At 44.3% G+C, this 21,125-nt stretch overlaps 1 protein-coding gene across 5 annotated transcripts in view; it reads left to right on the forward strand.

Moving 5' to 3' along the window:
* The first annotated feature begins 530 nt into the window (after window positions 1-530).
* Window positions 531-21,125, forward strand: part of ABCG2 (ATP binding cassette subfamily G member 2 (JR blood group)) — a 133,152-nt gene continuing 112,557 nt past the window's right edge. For 2 of the 5 annotated variants that reach the window (XM_079920885.1, XM_079920881.1), the window contains exon 1: window positions 9,822-10,452. The gene's annotated coding sequence lies outside the window, so the exon portion shown is untranslated. Of the gene's footprint in view, window positions 615-1,204; window positions 1,220-1,512; window positions 1,680-9,821; window positions 10,453-21,125 lie in introns of those variants that run through there. The other 3 variants (XM_079920882.1, XM_079920883.1, XM_079920884.1) reach the window with 3 other exon arrangements.

The following is a 21,125-nucleotide window of genomic DNA, read 5'->3' on the forward strand; positions in this document are numbered from 1 at the left end:
GCTGCTGCCCGGGATCCCTGGTTTCTGCCCACCGAACCAGGCAGAGCCCGAGCAGCTTGGCGCCCTGACTCCACAGGCAGAGATGAGAAACAGCGGTGGGCGGCGCTCTCCTCGCTCTCGGGAGCGGGAGGGGGGACTGCGCCGAGTCCCTGCATCCCCCGCCCGGCATCCTCGCCCCGCGCCCCTGCATGCCCGCGCCCCGGCTCCACTGGTCTGGCGGCTGCGCCTCGGGAGGGCCTGGCGGAGACCCGGACCTGCGGCGCCTGAAAGCGGGTCCGAACAGCTAGCTGCCCTTCCCGTCCCCCTTTGTCGCTCACTTCCTCCTCCCGTTCCTTCCTTCGTCCCTTGCTTTTCCCCCTGCGGCGGCTGCGCCGGCCGGACAGCGAATCTGCCTCAAATACCGAAGTTGAGCGAACCGCCCGCCGAGCCGCCCGCCGGCCCCGCCTCCTCCCGGCTCTTCCTCAGTGCGCGCCCGGCGGGTCTAGCGGAACTGGCCGCGGCCCCCTGAACTGAACTCACCGGCGATGGGAGGCCGGCCGTTCGGGAAGAGGACGTGACTGTCGGCGGCGAGGAGGCGCTCTTCTGCCCGGGGAAGCGCCTGGAGCGGAGAGCGGGTGAGAGCTGTCCCCGGGCGGTGTCCCCGCAGCCAGGGGGCTACTGTAGTTCCTCAGTCCTGGTGGTCGGTTCTGGGCAGCACAACACAGCGTTTGCTAGGTACTAACTCCGCTTTGCAGGGAAAACTGAAGAGATCGAGGGATTGGTCTGAGGTTCCGTCGGCCTTTCTGTCCAGCCCAAACCCTCATTCCCAGGCACTGCCCTATTCGTAGCTCTTGCTTAAATGTTCGGCCTGGTGGCCATGTGTGTCCCAACTGACACTTCTTGCTGTTTGGGCGACAGGATCCTGAATGGAGCCAATCCTTAGCTCTAGTCAACAACCAGTGAGATTCCTTCAAAAGTCTATACTAAGGGATGGACCGGCTCTCTAGCTGTATAATGGGAGGAGCTAGGTTTGAGAGGACTTGTCAACTGGCAGGGCCATTTCTAGATAATGCGCACACTTTTGACTTTGCAGAGAGGAGCTACTTCCCCAGAGGGGGACGGACGAGTGGAGGGAAGAGCTACCTCCATCCCAGCCGAGTCTCAATTCCAACCCATGGCCAGTTTGAGAGGATTTCTGTACAGGCCCAAACTCCTACAGATAACAAAATACAAAAAGCAGGTACCAGAGGGTGCTGGCTAGGAATTCAAACCCAGCCCTGTTTCATCCCAAAGTTAATTATTTTCCACTACCAAAGTCAGGTAAGGTTAATAAGTACTTATGTATTAATAATTATGTGGAAAAAAATTCCAGAAGGGACCTGAGAACGCTGCAGCTGTTCATTGGAAACCAGGAGGGATAGAATAATTGGAAAATGTGTCAGGGGAAGGAGAGGACATAGTAAAAGCACATCAAGACTAAGACCAAGGGCTTCCCTGGTGGCGCAGTGGTTGAGAGTCTACCTGCTGATACAGGGGATACGGGTTCGTGCCCCGGTCCGGGAAGATCCCACGTGCCGCGGAGCGGCTGGGCCCGTGAGCCATGGCCGCTGAGCCTGCGCGTCTGGAACCTGTGCTCCACAACGGGAGAGGCCACAACGGTGAGAGGCCGCATACCGCAAAAAAAAAGACCAAGGCAAAAGGTAACCAAACTCTTAGACCACATTCCTGACTACATTTGAGGCTGCTGCTTCCCCATCTCTCATTTACTGCATCCTGCCTTCAACTCTACCACACCAATGAAACATCTGTCTCAGAGGTCCACAGTGACCTCTTACTGGATAAACATAGTGATTCATTTTAGTTTTTATTTTATTTGACATCTCTTCCACATTCAACATGCCTGGCTACTTCCGTCTCATTGAATCAGTCTCCTCTCAAGGCTTTTCTGTCACCACTTTTCTGTCTAAATATCTAGCAGCTGCTGTGATTGTCTCCTGCCCTTTGATTGTTGGTGTTCCCCAGGTTTACCTTATTAAACCCATTAAACCTGTGTGGAGGGGAAACAACTAATTCAGGTTGCAACTGAAACAATAACCACCTGCCCCCTTCACTGGTGCTTTTCCTAACAACAACCATCATAGCTGGGCAGCAGAAGTGCTTTATGAATAATTGCCGTTTCTTCACACGGAATATTGAAAAACATATACTCTGGGGTCACAATTTAATCAAATCAGGAGTTTTTACTGCTTCATCAAGGACAAAAAATCCACCCTCTTCTCATGGTGTACTCTCCTTGTGTGAGCCAATGCATTCTCATGACGTCACCCATCACGTGCATACTGATAACTTCCAACTGTTTTCCCAGCCCAGATTTCTCTCCTGAGTTCCACGCTCAGATGTCCAGATATGGGCCGGAAATGTCTGCTCAGAGGTCCTATAGGCGCCGCAGTTCAACATATGCAAGATGGAATTCCCACCCAAACCAGTCCTTCTAGTCTGCCCATCTTGATGAATGGCAGTGCCTCTCACTCAGACCTTCACATCTGTAACTCCTCCGCTCCATCCTCACCGCCATTTCCTTAGATCCAGCTGATGCTGTGGCTTCCCAACTGATTGCCCTGCCTTCAGGGTCACCCCTTGTCCATTCTCCACTTGGTCATCACACACACTCGTGTTTGCGTTTTTTCAATCTCACCACCCAGATAAAGTAAAAGTCGTTAGCATTGCATAAAAGACCCTACCTATGGGGCTTCCATGGTGGTGCAGTGGTTGAGTGTCCGCCTGCCGATGCAGGGGACAAGGGTTCATGCTCTGGTCCGGGAAGATCCCACATGCCGCGGAGCAGCTGGGCCTGTGAGCCGTGGCCGCTGAGCCCGCGCGTCCGGAGCCTGTGCTCCGCAACGGCAGAGGCCACAACAGTGAGAGGCCCGCGTACTGCAAAAAAAAAAAAAAAAAAAAAAAAAAGACCCTTCCTTCCCGGTCTGTTCCCTGCCCAGGCTGCACAGGCTCTGGTCGGGCAGGCTCAGCGGCCACGGCTCACGTGCCCAGCCGCTCCGCGGCATGTGGGATCCTCCCGGACGGGGGCACGAACCCGCGTCCCCTATTCTGGCAGGCGGACCCTCGACCACTGCGCCACCCAGGGAAGCCCTCTCTGTGGGTTTTTGTTTTGTCCGTCCCCGTCTGTGCCTTCTTTCCCCTCTCACTACCTTTCTACTTTTTTTTTTTTTTTTGCGGTACGCGGGCCTCTCACTGCTGTGGCCTCTCTCATCGCGGAGCACAGGCTCCGGACACGCAGGCTCAGCGGCCATGGCTCACGGGCCCAGCCGCTCCGCGCCACTTGGGATCTTCCCGGACCGGGGCACGAACCCGTGTCCCCTGCATCGGCAGGAGGACTCTCAACCACTGCGCCACCAGGGAAGACCCTCTACTTTTTTTTTTTTTTTTTTTTTTTTTTTTTTTAACTATCTCTCTCCCTGCCTGACTGAATTTCTTCTTAATATTCTCATACTTCTCCCTCACTCACCTAAAAAAATGACTGATGGCTATGAACTTTAATAAACTTACAGAAGAAGAAACTTAATAATGACTATTAAAGCCCTATTTTCTTTTTCCCAAACTGATTTCTGATCTCTGCCATGTTTAGGCATACTTTTTTTTATATTTAAAAATCAGTGAAAACATTCATGTTGATTTAGTTCTGATATTCATCACCTAATATAACTTTATACCGAAGGGGATCAGGATATGCCCCCCTACCCCCAATATGCCCCTTTGGCATGAGGATTAATTTGAGCTGAAGGCAATTAAGAATCAACGGATTGCAGAAAGAAGCCTTCTCAGCATTTCCCTTATCTAAGAGCAGAAACTTCTGAGAAATGAGGCTGTCATAAGTTCCCTCTTCAGGATGAGCTTACTCCTAGGAGAGAGATCAAAAGTAAATAGGCCGTAAATCTCCTCTCTGGGAGTTTCGTGGTCATGAAGGAGATGGAAAAGCCCACTTGCATATTCATAAATATTATCACAGGCTTTCTTATCTCCAGTTTATTCTCCTAAAAATCCTTTTCTTTCCTATGGAAACCTACTTGTTTTTTCCATAGATTTTTCTCCATCTCCCTCTTTCTCCTACTAAGTTAGGTAGATAAGCCTCTGTCTTTAACCAGTTAGCTAGCTACTAGCTGCTTCCATGTGAATAAGGCTTTTTTCTCCTGTTGTCTTTTGTCAGTTTAATTCAGAGGTCCCCAAGAGCTCAACCTAAGGGTACAGCAAACGTGTTTTCCTCCTCCAATACTCCATATGCCATGATCAATATAGACCATACACTTGTTAATTTTTATGATCATGGTATCATATACCACAGTTTGTCACATTCTCCTCTTGTGGGGCACATTGATGTTTCTGATTTTTTAGTCTTTTTAAGTATCTCCTTCCTTTAGGACACTTCCCTTGTGTTCTCTGCTACATAAGATATATACAAACATACAAATGCATAATTATGGACATATATAAAATTTGCTGCATTTGTTGTGTAGATCTTCAGTCTTGTGAAAAAAAGTAAAACTGAGACAGGCTGGGACCCAGGACACTTAGCTGCAGTGCTGCATTCTCGCACCTGGACACACTTCTCATCCAGCAACAAAATACAAAGAAACTCTACAGGACTAAAAATAACTGCGTGCATGCGCAGTTGGGACAGATTCTGGCCCCAAAAGATACAAAGAGACCAAAAATAGCCCAACTGCCACTTCTGAAGAGCTGGGACCAAAAACAGGGTGTTGGGGGCAACAGCACGGTAGTGAGCGTGCCCTGTGCGCTCAGTACCACCAGAGGGGTGGGCAAAACACCTAAGCTACCCCTCTGGCCGGACCCCTGGTCACAGCACTACCCTCACCCCGTTTCAGGAGCCAGCTCGCTCCTGGTCAGGGAACAAGCAAGGAAGGGAACCTGTTCCTTGTTCTCACTCCCCAGTGCTGCTACAGGGGCCCCCATAAAGCCTTGCGTCTGGCCTCTAGTCAATTTCTATTGATTGCGGAAGGCCAAGAACCCTGGTCGGTATCAAAGCCAGGCCTCCTGAGACATTCTCTTCGCTATAGAGCTGATCACGGTACCAGTCCTGAACTACTGTACCTAGATTGCTTCAACACTGAACATTTATCAGCAGTTGCACAAACTTGCGAGGCAATAAAGAGGTGAGGCTGGTCTGCCCAGTAAAAAATGGTTGCTTTGGTTGGAGCTTCCCTCTCCTAGAGCTTCTTGTGTAGCCAGTTCAGTACATAACAAGTTCGAAGAGTTCACAAGGAGAGTGTGTCACGATGACTGCTTTTCTGTTGTAGCTTTTGGCTTTTAAAATGCAGAAGCACCGTGGAAGCAGGTTTGGTGTTTCCAAGTTCTGCCAGAAGTGTGATTTTATTTTAAGTAATGTTCATAGCCTCAGTTTATGTTGTCATTTGTTCACAATGATGACTGTAAACCTCGGTTAAATGATTACTGTGTGAACAGTACCATACTATAGGACTACAAAAGCCTAAGATACGGCCCTTAACTCTGAGTAGTTGATAATTGGCAAAGTGAGAAACCCAAACTGTGAGTGCTGAGGGACTTGTACATAACCATTGAGAGTCTTGATAATAAAAGCATGCAACATAGGATTTTTGACTCTTTGTAAACAATTCCTAAGTCTTGAGTTTGCTTCTGAATCTTAAAGAAAATTTGGAGCAACTTTTCCATACCCTGGAACACAGGAATAGATTATCATAAATTTACATGAATACATTCTAGTGAATTCTGAAGACTCCATCATAAGCCAACATAGGCTGGGAAACAAAACAAAAAGTTTGGGATAATATCAAAGGCCCTTCCATCATTTTCAAATGCTTAGCTAAGGACTGCTCTCTGTGATTGCCTCTCAGAGCACTGAGGAACGGTTAAAGCCGGGGGAAAAACAGGACTGGCAAAATACTTGCCTGGGTATCACCTTCCCAACCTCCCCTCCCTCATAATTTGGATTGGCTTCCTCCCCACGCCATACTGCGGATTCTGATAAAAGTCTTCTCTAGCTAAAGGACTTTACTGTTCTTTGAATTAGAGGACGAAGCTGGCTGTTTGAAACCTTTCTCACTTTCCCTATTCCAAAGGCTTCAATATCTGCTCAAACAAGATCAGGAATTCAAGTCCATCTACACCCTTAGGGACATACATATTTTTGAAAGATAAAGGAGGCCTCCAAGAATTAGACATGATTTTTGCTACAACTCTTCACTTGTGCACAGTGCTTCCTTTATAAGAAATAAGGGATCTTCACTGGTTCTTTGTCTTTGTAAAGAAAGAGCTGGGGATTTCACCGAAGTTCCTAGGAGTGGTTGATTTATTCCTAGCTGTCTGAAAAATAGGTGTTCCAGGGTAAGATAATATGCACTGGTAGATAGTGTGCCTAAGTCAGTAGAAGGGCTTCCATTTAAAAAGCTTCCTTCCCATAAGTTTTATCTTATTTAAGAGGTTTAAACCAGAGGTTTTCAAAACTTGTTCCACAGAACCTGGGGGGTCCTTAAACATTTTATTCTGACTTTTTGTTTGTGAGATTGTGGATATCTTTGATTTTAAAAATACATGAATATATTCTTGTGAAGATTTGTGAATTGATTAATATATTTTATCAAGTACCTACTGGTATACCAGGCACAATTCTGGGGACTAAGGCTATATCAATGAACAAAGCAAATAAAAATTCATGCCCACATACAGCGTAATTCTAGTGGAAGGAGAAAAACAAACATAATAAGTAAAGAAATTACATAATATGTTAGAAGGTGATAAGTGCTATTAACAAAAATAAGATATGGTAGATCAAGAATGCTAGTAGGAGGAACTGCAATTTTTTTTTTGAATTCTCATAGTTGACTTTATTTTTTAAACATCTTCATTGGAGTATAATTGCTTTACAATGGTGTGTCAGTTTCTGCTTTATAACAAAGTGAATCAGTTATACATATACATATATCCCCATATCTCTTCCCTCTTGCGACTCCCTCCCACCCTCCCTATCCCACCCGTCTAGGTGGTCACAAAGCACCAAGCTGATCTCCCCGTGCTATACGGCTGCTTCCCACTAGCTATCTATTTTACATTTGGTAGTGTATATATGTCCATGCCACTCTCTCACTTCATCCCAGCTTACCCTTCCCCTTCCCTGTGTCCTCAAGTCCATTCTCTAGTAGGTCTGCGTCTTTATTCCCATCCTGCCCCTAGGTCCTTCAGAACCTTTTTTTTTTTTTTTTTTAGATTCCATATATATGCATTAGCATACGGTATTTGTTTTTCTCTTTCTGACTTACTTCACTCTGTATGACAGACTCTGGGTCCATCCACCTCACTACAAATAACTCAATTTTGTTTCTTTTTATGGCTGAGTAGTATTCCATTGTATATCTGTACCACATCTTCTTTATCCATTCATCTGTCGATGGGCATTTAGGTTGCTTCCGTGACCTGGCTATTGTAAATAGTGCTGCAATGAACATTGGGGTGCATGTGTCTTTTTGAATTATGGTTTTCTCAGGGTATATGCCCAGTAGTGGGATTGCTGGGTCATATGGTAGTTCTATTTTTAGTTTTTTAAGGAACCTCCATACTGTTCTCCACAGTGGCTGTATCAACTTACATTCCCACCAACAGTGCAAGAGGGGAACTGCAGTTTTATGTTGGGAGGTCAGGTAGGCCTCATGAGAAGTTACCATTTGAAGAAAAACTTGGAGGAAGTGAAAGAATGAGCCAAATAGATAAATAGGGGAAGAACTTTCTAGGGAAAAGGAGCAGCTAGAGCAGTGGCCATGAGGTGGGTCTGTGTATGTATATTTGAGGTATAACAGGGAGATATGGTCTCACTACATTGCAATCGGTAAAGGGGAACATGAGATGAGAGGGATAGGGGTGGAAGATACAGATTCCATGTAAAGGTCTTTGGCTTTTAATCTAAGAAAAATAGGAAAACAGATGCATACGTGGTGGGAAGTCTTTAAACAACAGAGATGTATATGTTCAAAAAAGTATCCCCGCCTCCTAAGCCCATACTTTCCAGACATTGCTGCCATTTTGAGTCATATCTTTCCAAAGGTTTTTCTATGTGATTACATACATAGATGGGTACATACAGAAATACATAGTTTTGTTTTGTGAGGGCAAGTGTGTGTGTCTGTCTACATGGGTGCATTTTAACATAAGTGAACTTATATGCCCTGTGTTTATTAGCAACTTGCTTTTTATAATTAATATGTCTTGGAGATCTTTCTCTGTCAAAACAGTACATAAATTTCTATCTCATTCTTTTTTGTATACTATTCTGTTGTATGCATGCGCTCTGTTTTGTTTAACCATATACCTTTATAGGTAAATATTTAGGTTCAAATTTCTCCCCTTTCCTCCCTTCCTGCCTTCCTCCTTTCCTCCCCATATTGAATTACTATTGTCTTAATATTACATTTAATAACATAAAATTACATGTTACATGAAACATGGGAGGAATTTGAAAATTAAAGTTTGTGTTACCTTCTTTCAGAAAAGCAATATGTGTTTCCTAAATTGGGAGCACTTAGATTTACCTCAATGGAAAAAAGGCCTCAGTTACTTCTTAAGCAAGGACTTATCTAATGTTTATTGTTTGGAATAAATGGGAATCATGAGAATTTGAGCCCAGGTACTCTGAGCTTTGCTAAGAGTTTACTCAGTCAGCTTACCTAAGTCGACCATGGGTCTATATCAGTTAGGAAGCAAGTGAGAGGCCCACGTACCGCAAAAAAATAATAATAATAATTAAAAAAAAAGAACCCTGGAGGGGTTATTTCTTCATGATCAGAGTTTCTATTTGGGGTGATGAAAAAGTTTTGGAAATGGGTAGGGTGATGGTTACATAACATTGTAAATGTAATTAATGCCACTGAATCAGACACTTAAAAATGGCTAAAATTTTATGTTATATGTATTTTACCACATTAAAAATGATAAAAAGAAATAGATGGGACTTCCCTGGTGGCACAGTGGTTAAGAATCCGCCTGCCAATGCAGGGGACACGGGTTCGAACCCTGGTCCGGGAAGATTCCACATGCCAGGGAGCAACTAAGCCCGTGCATCACAGCTACAGAAGCCCACATGCTCTAGAGCCCGTTCTCCGCAACAAGAGAAGCCACCGCAATGAGAAGCCCGTGCACTGCAATGAAGAGTGGCCCCCGCTCTCCGCACCTAGAGAAAGCCTGCGCGCAGCAACGATGACCCAATGCAGCCAAAAGAATTTTTAAATATAAATAAATAAATTTTAAAAAGAAAAGAAAAAAAGAAATAGATGGAATTTCTTAACAGCTTGCATTTCATTTCAGTAAATATTTACTGACTGCCTGAGCTGTGCTTAGGTATGCACGGTAGAGAGGAAAATCAGGATAGTGACTTGACCATAAAGAGGACGTCCAGCAAGGCGAGTTCAGTAATCAGCGTTTCACGTATCTCATGATATTGTTATGCCAGCTCTCTAAGGAAAGCACGATTGTTACCACCATTTTATGTTGCGAAGCCTTGGATCAAAAAACTGGTCACGGGTGGTAAAGGGTGGAGCCAGAAGCTCTTAGTATGTGTCAGATTTTGTCACCTGACATCCTTCATGTTTTCGCTGAAATGCCTATTTAATACAACCTTAACTTCCTGTTATACTTCTGGTTTAGAAAAGAACATTAGAAGGATAGCGGGTTCCAAATATAGTTCTTCTCTTCAAATCTCTAGTGGGCCTTTGCACTGAAACCTAATGCCAGCTGTGCTTTGGTTTCTTTCACTTCCTTTCCAAATCTGTGTTATCTTCCTGCTTGTATTCTTTTGCTAGAAGACAGAGCTTGTGAAAGGAGGCCCCTGTTACGTCACATCTAGCAAAAGACAGGAAGTTTACACAGAGCAAAACTATTTGCTAGAATCGGTTTTTATCCTTGCTAAAGTTGCCATGAGTGTCGGAGATACTGTCGTCAGGATTCTCTTACACAAAGGAAAAGATATAAAAATATCTCTCTGACACGTGAATTTCTGCCTTTTTTATCCCCTTGCCAGGAACGTCGGAAAAGGATCCCAGGCTGGTTAGAGGCATTAGGTTGTCTGTTTGAATCCCAGTGATCGAGAAGGAAATGTGGTTAATAACCACCTAACAGTGGAGGAAAAAAGGAACTCAAGGAGATAGGAGAACTGGACATTATCCCACGGCTAGCTTATTTGGAAAGCCTCGGTCTTTCTGGTAGTCGGAAGACCTAGCCGGGGGCTGGTAAGTTTCCTCTCTGGTGCTTCCTCTTGCACCTTGAGAGCTGGAAGGAAGGGAAGCTCCTGGACTTTAATAGACGCGGACCTTGGTCGAAGTCTCTGTGGGAAAGCCAACAAGAGTCCAAATCGTCTCAGTATCACCACTGCCTCTCTACCAAGGTGCTTTCCTTCCAGCATCACAGATCGTAACGGAGGTGAGTTGTTTGTTTTTGTTTTTTTCACATGTTCACACTGAGTGGAGAATCTTGATTCTTTTTTGGTATGTGCTTTTAACAAGTGTGTCACTTAAACCAGTACTTCTCGTACTTGAATGTGTGTATGAATCACCTGGAGATGTTGTTAAAAAGCAGCAGAATTCAGTGGGCCTGAGACTCTGCATATCTGACACGTTCCCAGGTGACCTCGGTGCTGCGGGCCCATGAACCACGGGTAACAACGGCTAACACCCTCTCGGTCTGTTGCTTTTGGGGGAAAGGGGTTGGGAGATGCTGGCAGAGTGAAGGCATTCGGCTGAGCACATGATTTATGCAGAGCGCCTGGGAGGAAAATCAGACACCATCGTGCCCAGGTCGTACCTGCTTTGATGGACAGTCTCAGAGTTTGGGCGGTTGTGTTAAATAGTTCCTAGATGTGGTAAGCCACGTCCCCCCAAGTGAGAGAGGATGTTGGTCTGCTCCGTAGACCGCATGGGCCACTTCGAGCAGAGCCAGAAACATTGTTGCAATTTTGGGGAATAAGTATCCACATCGTGCCTTAACTGGGGTAGCGAGTGGTCGTTTGAACGTTTCAGCTTCAGTTGAAAATTACACATCTAGAAAAATAACTGGTGTCTTCCTCCTACCATTTGGAGGTGAAGATTGTACACCGTGCGAATCTGTGATGCAGTTTAAAGTCAGTTGGAGTATGGAATGTGATTGATGTGTTTTCTCTTCTTGTGAGAGTGTTCCTCTTTAAATCGAGCAGCCCTCTGTCCTAAATGATACATATTTATCAGAAAGTTGCTTTTAATCCGAAAGCCACAAGCCAAGAGGGCAAAAAACAAATAACAGGGAGGGTACCTATTCTGCGCCTCTTGAGGGGAGAAGCAAACAATGGGAGAAGAAAAGGGAAAGAAAGGCAAGTTGTGGCCAGGGAAGTCAGATGTGCAAAGTGAACACAAGAAACCCCAGCGTGATAATAGAATTCTTTCCCTCACATGCATGGGAGTTTTTCTAGAGCAGTAGCTCGCGTCTTCCTCAGCTAGAAAAATGTGCTTGAGACAGAATAGGTAAATTTAAAATTGCATTTTGTTTTGTTTTGTTTTGTTTTTGTGGTACGCAGGCCTCTCACTGTTGTGGCCTCTCCCGTTGCGGAGCACAGGCTCCGGACGCGCAGGCTCAGCGGCCATGGCTCACGGGCCCAGCCGCTCCGCGGCATGTGGGATCTTCCCAGGCCGGGGCACGAACCTGTGTCCCCTGCATCAGCAGGTGGACTCTCAACCACTGCGCCACCAGGGAAGCCCTAAAATTGCATTGTTTTAATGAACATGCTGGAACTATTTGTCATTGAGTCAAGGACAGTCAATGGAATCAAAGGTCAGTGGCGTGAACAGGCCTGGTGAGGTTCACTATGAATCCATTAAACCATCCCAGACGGAGGGGAGTTGCTTCTGTTTGAAATAAACGTCAAGTAACATTCCTTTCCATTATGGAGCATAACGGGGGTGTTACTTAAAAATTTAACAACTTACTTGGCACAAACGCTGCCTAATCAAAACAGAAGCTGCTGTAAAGAGCCCACACCAAAGCAAGCCACGCTGACAGGCAGTAAGAAGCGCAGCAGGGCTGTGTATCAGCCTCAGCTAAGCCTGCATGAACTTCTACGGGGGGAGAAATTGTAAAGCTGCAGATGAGTTTAGAGACATATGATCACAGTCCTACCACCACCTGTCAGCGCTTTGGCCCCATTCTCTCAGGTGAGGCCACTTCCCTGACTTTCCGAGCCTGGAGCAGCCCCTCATTCCGGCTGTGTTATCCCCTGCAACCTTCACTAAAGAAAGGAGGGATCTCTTCAGTCACTGCAAGTGACCCAAAATCCTATCCATTTCCTGAGTACGAGGGAAAATGCGTGTATTCTTTTGTAAACAGATACGGCAGAAAAGGAAACTTGATCAGCACGCTATCCTTCCATACAAAGCATTGTCACGTATCTCACCCTGCTTGATTTTTCACAGCCATCATGGGGTACACGTCAAGGGGATTATTATTTTTACCTGTCAGTGAAGAAACTGAGGCTCCAGTTAAGCAATTTCTGAAAAGTCACACAGCTGGTTAGTAGGTGTGTTGGATTGAAACTTGGCCGTTTGCTGTAAGTTCAGGTTTATCCTGTACTTTTCTTCATCCCGTCAAGCATCCTCTCAAAACCTATGACAACCATTATTGTTCTCTGCTAGGATTTGTTGACTTTTAATGTCAAAATTTGAAACGTTTGTGCATTAAAAAGAGTCCTGTTTCTAGGATTGTCAGAATTATCCACGTTTGTCATAACCTTTGCATCCATTAGTGCCTCTACTCCCTAGGAATAAGCATTTTAGAGCAGGGCTTCGCAGACTTCACTGTGATTGAAAATCACCTGGGGAGCTTGCTAAAACTCAGATTCCTGGGCCCTAACTTCAGAGATCTGATTCAGTAGGTCAGGGCCCAGGCCTGAGAGTTCGCATGTCTAATAGCTCCCAGGTGATTTGAATGCTACCATCCAGAGACCATGCTTTTAGACTACAGGCATAGCTTCGGTCAGTATTTTTAAAGAACATATTTATGGTTTAATGAGGAGGTTTTGTGTGCTTAACAACAGAGATGATAGAGTCAGAATTCCCGGGTTTGAATATTGATGCTGTCACACTTATAAGCTGTGCGATCCTGGGGGACTTAACCATTCTGTGCCTCAGTTTCCTAATCTGTAAAATGGAGACAATGATATCACCTACCTCATATGGTGGTTGTGAGGATTAAATGACTTAACAGTTCCAGGCACAGACTATCTCTATGTGTGTTTGCTCTTATTATTTCTAAGTCTTGCTCAATTCATAATTATACTTTATAGTAGAAACACCAACAGCAAGAAGATATTGCGTGAGCAGGTATCAAATGCTGTTCTTTGATGTAGATGTTACCCCAGGACTTAATCATGAGTTACACATGTTCTTACGCGTGTATAAGTAGATGTCCTGAGCTGTCAGCTAGCGCTTCCCACTGAGGGGATAGAGAGCAGATGATGATGAGAAGTTGGCAAGGGCCTGATCACGCAAGGCTTTACATGTCATCTTAAAAGCTTGAACTTAACTCTGACAGCAATGGAAGACATCAATGTAGTTTGAAGCTGGGGAGTGCAATCAGAATTGCATTTTAGAAGTGTCTCCTGCTGCAGCATGGAGGCCAGTTTGGGAAAAGGTTAGACTACAGGCAGAGAGCTGTTTAAATAGACTGTTGCAACCATCATGGAGAGAATTAATAAAGGCTCAGACGAAGGCAGTAGAGTAAAGCTCAGAGCAGGAATCCCATGGTTCAGGTGATGGAATGGAGCGTACGCCATGACTCAGAAAGGAAATGTGATACTGTGTTAAAACTCCTTCGCTTATGCCTCTTCTCTCCATCGAGGCTCCAGGAGGCTGAGGACTGAGCCTAACTTCTGTGTAGTCCCAGCCCCTAACTCCTAGTAGGTCTTTGATGGATGTTCGGTAGGTGAATGGATGAGGGGGAATAAATCAAATCCTCCTTGTGGTCAACAAGCGTCTATGTGATCTGGCCCCTGTATATCTCTCCAACCTCATCTCCCTTCTCTCTCATCTTTGTTCTTATCACGCTGGCCTTCCTTAAGGCCTTTGAAAATGCCCAACTGTGACCGCCAGTCCAGAGGGTATCAGACTACTGCCCTTGGGGAAAATTTGTCTTGCCACCTATTTTTTTTATTGAATGAAGTATTCTTTAAATTCTATAGTGCTTCACAGTTTTCGAAAGTTTCACACAGATGATTTCATATATCCCATAATAACCCCCCTTTCTGTAATCTCCTCCTCCTATATTGCCCCCCCTTCCCTCTCCCCACTGGTAACCACTAATTTGTTCTCTATACCTGTTAGTCTACTTCTTTTTTGTTATATTCACTAGTTTGTTGTATTGTTTAGATTCCACATATAAATGATATAAGACAGTATTTGTCTTTCTCTGTCTGACTTATTTCACTTAGCAAAATGCCCTCCAAGTCCATCCATGTTGATGCAAATGGCAAAATTTTATTCTTTTTAATGACTGAATAGTATTCCATTGTACATATATACACTACATCTTCTTTTTCCATCCATCTGTTGAGGGACACTTAGGTTGCTTCTATACGTTGGCAATTGTACATAATACTGCTGTGAACCCTGGGGTGCATGTCTCGTTTTGAATTAGGGTTTTGGGGTTTTTTTGCATATATACCCATCAGTGGAATTGCTGGGTCATATGATAGTTCTATTTTTAGTTTTTTGAGAACTCTCCATACTGTTCTGCACAGTGACTGCACCAATTTACATTCCCACCAACAGTGAAGGAGGGTTCCCTTTTCTCTTAGAACTGCCATTTAATCTTCTATTTTCTGTTTGCTCTATATCTCCATTGTTTCTTTTTTCTTGTGTTTCTGTCTGCCATTTTAGTTGGGTGGTTTTCTATGATATTCTTCTGAGTTTTCTCTTTTTCTATGTTTCGTGTCTCTGCTCTATGTTTATGTTTTGTGGTTACCCTGAGGTTTCTATAAAAAGTCTCATAGATAAAGTAGTGCTTTTTCTGCTGCAAGCATTTTGTTTTCATTTACGTTTATGTTTTTGTTATTTCAAATTATAGCTTTTTATGTTGTGTTTGTCACCATACTGAGATAGCTAGTTATTTTTCTGCTTTCTTTTATTCTCCCTTTAACCCTTTTACCATAATTAAGTGCTTAAAAACCTTTTCTGATAAAGAGTTACAATCTTCTAGTTCTGTTTATCACCTTGCTTAAAATTTTGTGTATTTCTGCCATATTGTTTCTGGTAGAAAAGCTCCTTTCAACATTTCTTGTAAGGCAGTCTACTGATGATGAACTCCATCAAATTTGTCTGGGAAATTATTTCTTCTTCATATATGAAAGGTAAGTGCTGGGTGGAGCGTTCTTGACTGACAGCTTTTATCTTTCAGTATCTGAGAATGTTGCACTCCTTCCTGGCCTGTAGGTTTTCTGCTGAGAGATCTGCTGATAGCATAATAGGGGTTCCTTTGTAGGTTACCATCCTTTTTCCTCTGGTTGTCCTTAAAATTCCTTTTTTTTTTAATCATTGACTTTTGACAGTTTTAATATAATGTGTCTTGAAGAAGGTCTTTTGCATTGAGGTACTCAGGTATTTTCTTAGCTTCATAGATTTGTATGTCCAGTTCCTTTACCATGTTTGGGAAGTCCTCACCTATTATGTCTTTAAATAATTTCTCTGCTCCCTTCTCTCTCTTTTCTCCTTCTGGGGTGCCCATTATCCTAATGTTGCCTTTCCCAAAAGAGTTGGATATCTCTCAAAGAATTTCCTAATATTTTTATCTTGTTTCTCTCTCTTCTTCTGCTTGTATGATTTCCAGATTTCTGTCTTTACGCTCACTAATTCCCTCTTCCATATGACCTGCTTAATTTCCAGTACTTTCTAATACGTTCTTCATCTCGTTTATTGTGTTCTTCAGCCCCAGAATTTTTTGGTTCTCTTTTAGAGGTTCAGTTTCTTTGGTAAAGTATTCGTTCTGTTCATTAATTTTATTCCTGAGCTCATTAAACTGCCTTTCTGAGTTTTCTTGTACCTTGTTGAGTCTCTTCAAGACAGCTAGTTCAAATTCTCTATCAGTTAGATCACAATATTCATGACTCTAAGTTTGGTTTCTGGAAAATTGTCATTTTCTTTTCATGGTACAGTGTTACTGTGGTTCTTCATGTTGCTTGGTGAAGTATTCCTCTTCTGGTGCATTTGAAGTTAAATGACAGGTTAGCTGTTAGAGTCCTTTCTTTTGTTTTCCAGTAGATGGTGGTATCATACAAGTTTATGGTTTCTTTCACCTGAGCTGCCTCTGGTCATATTTGAGATTCAGCACTTGCCATTCTCAGCTGTCTCTGTAAGAGGTGTGGCTCCATGCCTTTGTTGTCACTTCTTGTTCCTCTGGGGTGGTTATTGCCTTGTTTCTGCCAGAACTGCTCTTGTCACTGGGATGGTGGGCTCTTTCCTTGCATCCAGGATCCCTTGAGACACAGGCTGCCCAGTGGGGGGAGGGAGACATTGGGAGGGGAGCTGGGGTCAAACAGGTATCCCTACCATGTCTGGTGTTGTAAGGTTTGCAGGCTCTACCACTGCTGATGATGGGTGCAAGGGCTGGGGTCATGAGTACCTCAACCAGTGGAGGAACGGTGTCCCAGGCCCCATTGCCGCTGCTGCCCAGTTACCTGTGGCCATGGGCGCTCGTGCAGTTGGGAGGCCAGAGTCATGTGTGCCACTTCCCCTTCTGCTACTAGGTTCTCTGAAGCTATGGGCTCTGAGTGTGAGTTGCTAGAGTCCATTCAGAGTCCCAGCATTAAGATTCATTATCATGAATTTAAAATCAGACAATCATAATTTTTATGTGTTTTTCTCCATCCATATTCAGGGGCAGGGGTGCAGGCACAGAGTGGGGGAGGTTTGAATTTAACTAGAGATTCTGGTTTTGCCAAGCAAGTGGCAACACAAAAGAGGAACAAGGGAGTTGAGGGTGTTTGCAAGGGTATTATCATAATGAATGATCATGGAATTTCAGCTGGTATGGAGATTAAAGATACCAGTAGGGATGAGGCAGAGTGAAATATTTGTGAAGTTAATGATTATAGGTCCTTGTGGGGGGTGTGTTAGAGTTGGGTTACTAGAAGGAGCTAGGTGGAGAGGTGCAGAGAGCACGACGCATAAAATGAGGTTGCGAATGACTGTGTCCACGGCACGCCCTGGAGGTGTATAGCTGAAGCAGGGTGGAGAACAAGAACACTGGAGGAGAGAAGTTCAAGGTAGGCAGAGGCCAGCATGCTAGAAAAATCACTTATGAGTATGTTGCATTCACCAAGAGGTACGACAGAAAGTGTTAGAGAGACTGACAGGGCGCCAGTTACTGATTAATGGGGGAAGAGGTCCTGGAGTCCAGAGAAAGCAGCAGCCGTGGAGAGCAGTCAGTGATGAAGTCTGGTGACATGAAATTCAAAGCTGAGATGTGGAGGGAAGTTAGTAGATGACCCACTTTGGGATGTCCGCATTTTGCAGTGGTTTCTTCTTTCAGAAGAAAGCTTTTTGGTTTCTGTAATGACTTTTTAAAAATAATTAATTAATTAATCAATGAATTAATTTCCGGCTCTGTTGGGTCTTCGTTGCTGCGCATGGGCTTTCTCTAGCTGCGGTGAGAGGGGGCTACTCTTCATTGCAGTGCACGGGCTTCTCACTGCGGTGGCTTCTCTTGTTGCGGAGCACGGGCTCTAGGTACACAGGCTCAGTAGTTGTGGCGCACGGGCTTAGTTGCTCCGCGGCATGTGGGATCTTCCAGGGCCAGGGGTTGAACCTGGGTCCCGTGCATTGGCAGGCAGATTCTCAATGACTGCGCCACCAGGGGAGCCCCTGTAATGACTTTTTATGCTTTAATCACAAGAGGGCACCAGAGTCCAGTGAAGGATTATTTTTATTCTTATCTAAAGCTAGGGCAACCGCATTTACTTTGAGTGAGGGGGGCACGATTAATAATCACTTGGGGCTACATGTGTAAACTGGGACTTTCCTGTGCAAACTGGGACATAAGCCCTGCACAGTATGAACATGGCCAATTTAATTATGAACTAGCTCTACACTAAAGGTTCTCATTCCCAAAGATCACTACAATACTTATGACACACAGGCAGATTAGAAAAAGTGACCAAACTTGCTCTTACCTTGAAGAGAAGATCAAGAAAGACTTTCCTCTGCATCCCACCTCCCTAATTATATTTATTTCCTATCCCATTTTTCCCCTCAGTGCGATCTTAGTTTGACTGTATCTTCAAGTAAGAGAATTGCTCTATCCCAAATTATCTTGGTCATTTGAAAGTAGTCTAAAGTGTTCTCTAACTTCCCATACTTCTTGGGACTTCCCTGGTGGCACAGTGGTTAAGAATCCACCTGCCAATGCAGGGGACACAGGTTTGATCCCTGGTTTAGGAAGATCCCATATGCTGCGGAGCAGCTAAGCCCGTGTGCCACAACTACTGAGCCTGCACTCTAGAGCCTGCATGCCACAACTACTGAAGCCCGCGCACCTAGAGCCCGTGCTCCGCAACAAGAGAAGCCACCGCAATGAGAAGCCCATGCACCACAACAAAGAGTAGCCCCCAGCTTGATGCAACTAGAGAAAGCCCACATACAGCAATGAAGACCCAGCACAACCAAAAATAAATTAAAAACAAATAAAAAGAAAACCAAAAGGAGAGCAGCTGTTAAAAACAAACAAAAATTCTCATGGTTCTTTTCTGAATATCTTTTATCTTCTATATTACATGATAATTATTTCTATACTTGTTTTATTTCTTCTTTTAAACATGACTTACATGCTGAGGACAGTAAATAACAGATGTTGAAAATGGCTCTTTCTTTTTCCTTCCAGTTTTATTGAGATATAATTGACATCCAGCACTGTATAAGTTTGAGGTTTACAGCATTTGATTTACATGTATTATGAAGTGATTATCACAGTAAGTTTAGTCAACATCCATCATCTCATATAGATACAAAATTAAAAGTCATCTTATGAACATAAATTCAAGTATGGTTGAAAGGGGATTGTTGTGAATAACAAAAGATGCTCCCATGACTCCTATCACTCAGTAAATTACAAGAGTTTTAGAAGCTGTGTCAGGAACCGAGGACAAAGACCAAATATATATTTCTTACTGGATGTCACACGTCCCTCTTGAAAACGTACCATCAGCCTCCACTGGTGGGCACCTAGAGAATTTGAGGATGGGGGCTGGTTGCTTGAGAAACCAACTATGTGATTAAAGAATTTCAACCTCATCCCCCAACCTCCAGGGAGGAGAGGAGGCTGAAAGTTGGGTTCATCAGTCACCATTGACCAGTGATTTAATCAATCATGACTACATCATGGAACCTCCATAAAAACCCCTAACTGAAGGGGTTCAGAGAGCTTTAGAGCTGGTGAACACATCAAGGTGCTGAGAAGGGGGTGTATCCAGAGAGGGCATGGAGCTGCGCGCTGCCTCTCCCATCCTGGCCCTAGGCATCTCTTCTATTTGGCCGTTAACGAGTTGTATCTTTCATACTAAACCAGTACCAATAAGTAAACTGTTTTTCCAAGTTCTGTGTGCTGTTCTAGCAAATTATCGAACTTGAGGAGGGGCCTGTGGGAACACCTGATGTCTTTTCACTTCACACTGGCAGATGCCTTGGGGAATTACACCTGGGTCTTTGGGTCTAGCCAAAGGGCACACTAACGAAGCTTAAATACATATGACTCTTACGGCAACGTAATAGTTGGCCTTCCTCTACAGATTTTTTTTTAAGTGTTTCATTTCTCTTTTTTTAAAATATGTATTTATTTTGTTTATTTTCTTTATTGTTTTTGGCTGCGTTGGGTCTTAGTTGCGGCATGTGGGATCTTTTGTTGCGGCACATGGGCTCTTCTTTGTAGCGCACAGGTTTCTGTCTAGCTGTGGCGCGCGGGCTTCTCTCCAGTTGTGGTGTGCAGGTTTTCCTCTCTCTAGTTGAGGCGCGTGAGCTCAGTAGTTGTGGCATGCGTGGGCTTAGTTGCCCCACAGCATGTGGGATCTTAGTTCCCCGACCAGGGATCGAACCTGCGTCCCCTGCATTGGAAGGTAGATTCTTTATCACTGGACCACCAGGGAAGTCCCTCAGCTACAGATTAAAGCATGACCTACTGCATTATTTCTGCTTCCCATCTCTACCTTTTCTTGACCAGTACAGAGATTTCTTTCTCTTCATTCATTCCAGTGGAGAGGAAATTTAAGTTCTCCCATGTAGGCCACAAATAGTCACCATTTAGTGTTGAAGTCCTTTTATGGATGTTAAGATGAGCAGCCCTTACAAGGCAAAGCCAGGTATTTTCTTAGGAATAAATTTTGGTCCATTTTAGCACATTAAAAGTGGGGGGGAAAACAAATTGATCAAATCTAATCTTGTGTAATCTCAAACATTGTTTCTCAGAGTGTGGTCCACAGTCTACCTGCGTCAGAGTCAGAATCACCTGGTAATGTTCTTTTAAAGTCTAGATTCCTGGCTTCTTATCTACTGAATCAAAATCTTGTTTGTGTGTGTATGTATTTTGTAAGAGTCTTTATTTATGAAAAGCACCAAAGTGATTCTGATGTATTCTAAGCCAGCTGTCATGGTTTTATAACTAGTTGAATCAGCTTAACTTTCGTTAGTGTGCCTATAGCTATATTCAAGACCTGCTAGGGACTTCCCTGGTGGCACAGTGGTTAAGAATCCACCTGCCAATACAGGGGACACGGGCTTGAGCCCTGGTCTGTGAAGATCCCACATGCTGTGGAGTCACTAAGCCCATGTGCCACAACTACTGAGCCTGCGCTCTAGAGCCTGTGAGCCACAACTACTGAGCCCGTGTGCCACAACTACTGAAACCCACGTGCCTAGAGCCTGTGCTCCGCAACAAGAGAAGCCACCACAATGAGAAGCCCGCGCACCGCAATGAAGAGTAGCCCCCTCTCACCGCAACTAGAGAAAGCCGCGCGCAGCAACGAAGACCCAACGCAGCCATAAATAAATAAATAAATTTATTAAAAAAATAAAACGAATTCCTCCTGATAA

This window comes from Stenella coeruleoalba (genome assembly GCF_951394435.1).
Source record: "Stenella coeruleoalba genome assembly, chromosome: 4".
Lineage (NCBI taxonomy): Eukaryota > Metazoa > Chordata > Mammalia > Artiodactyla > Delphinidae > Stenella > Stenella coeruleoalba.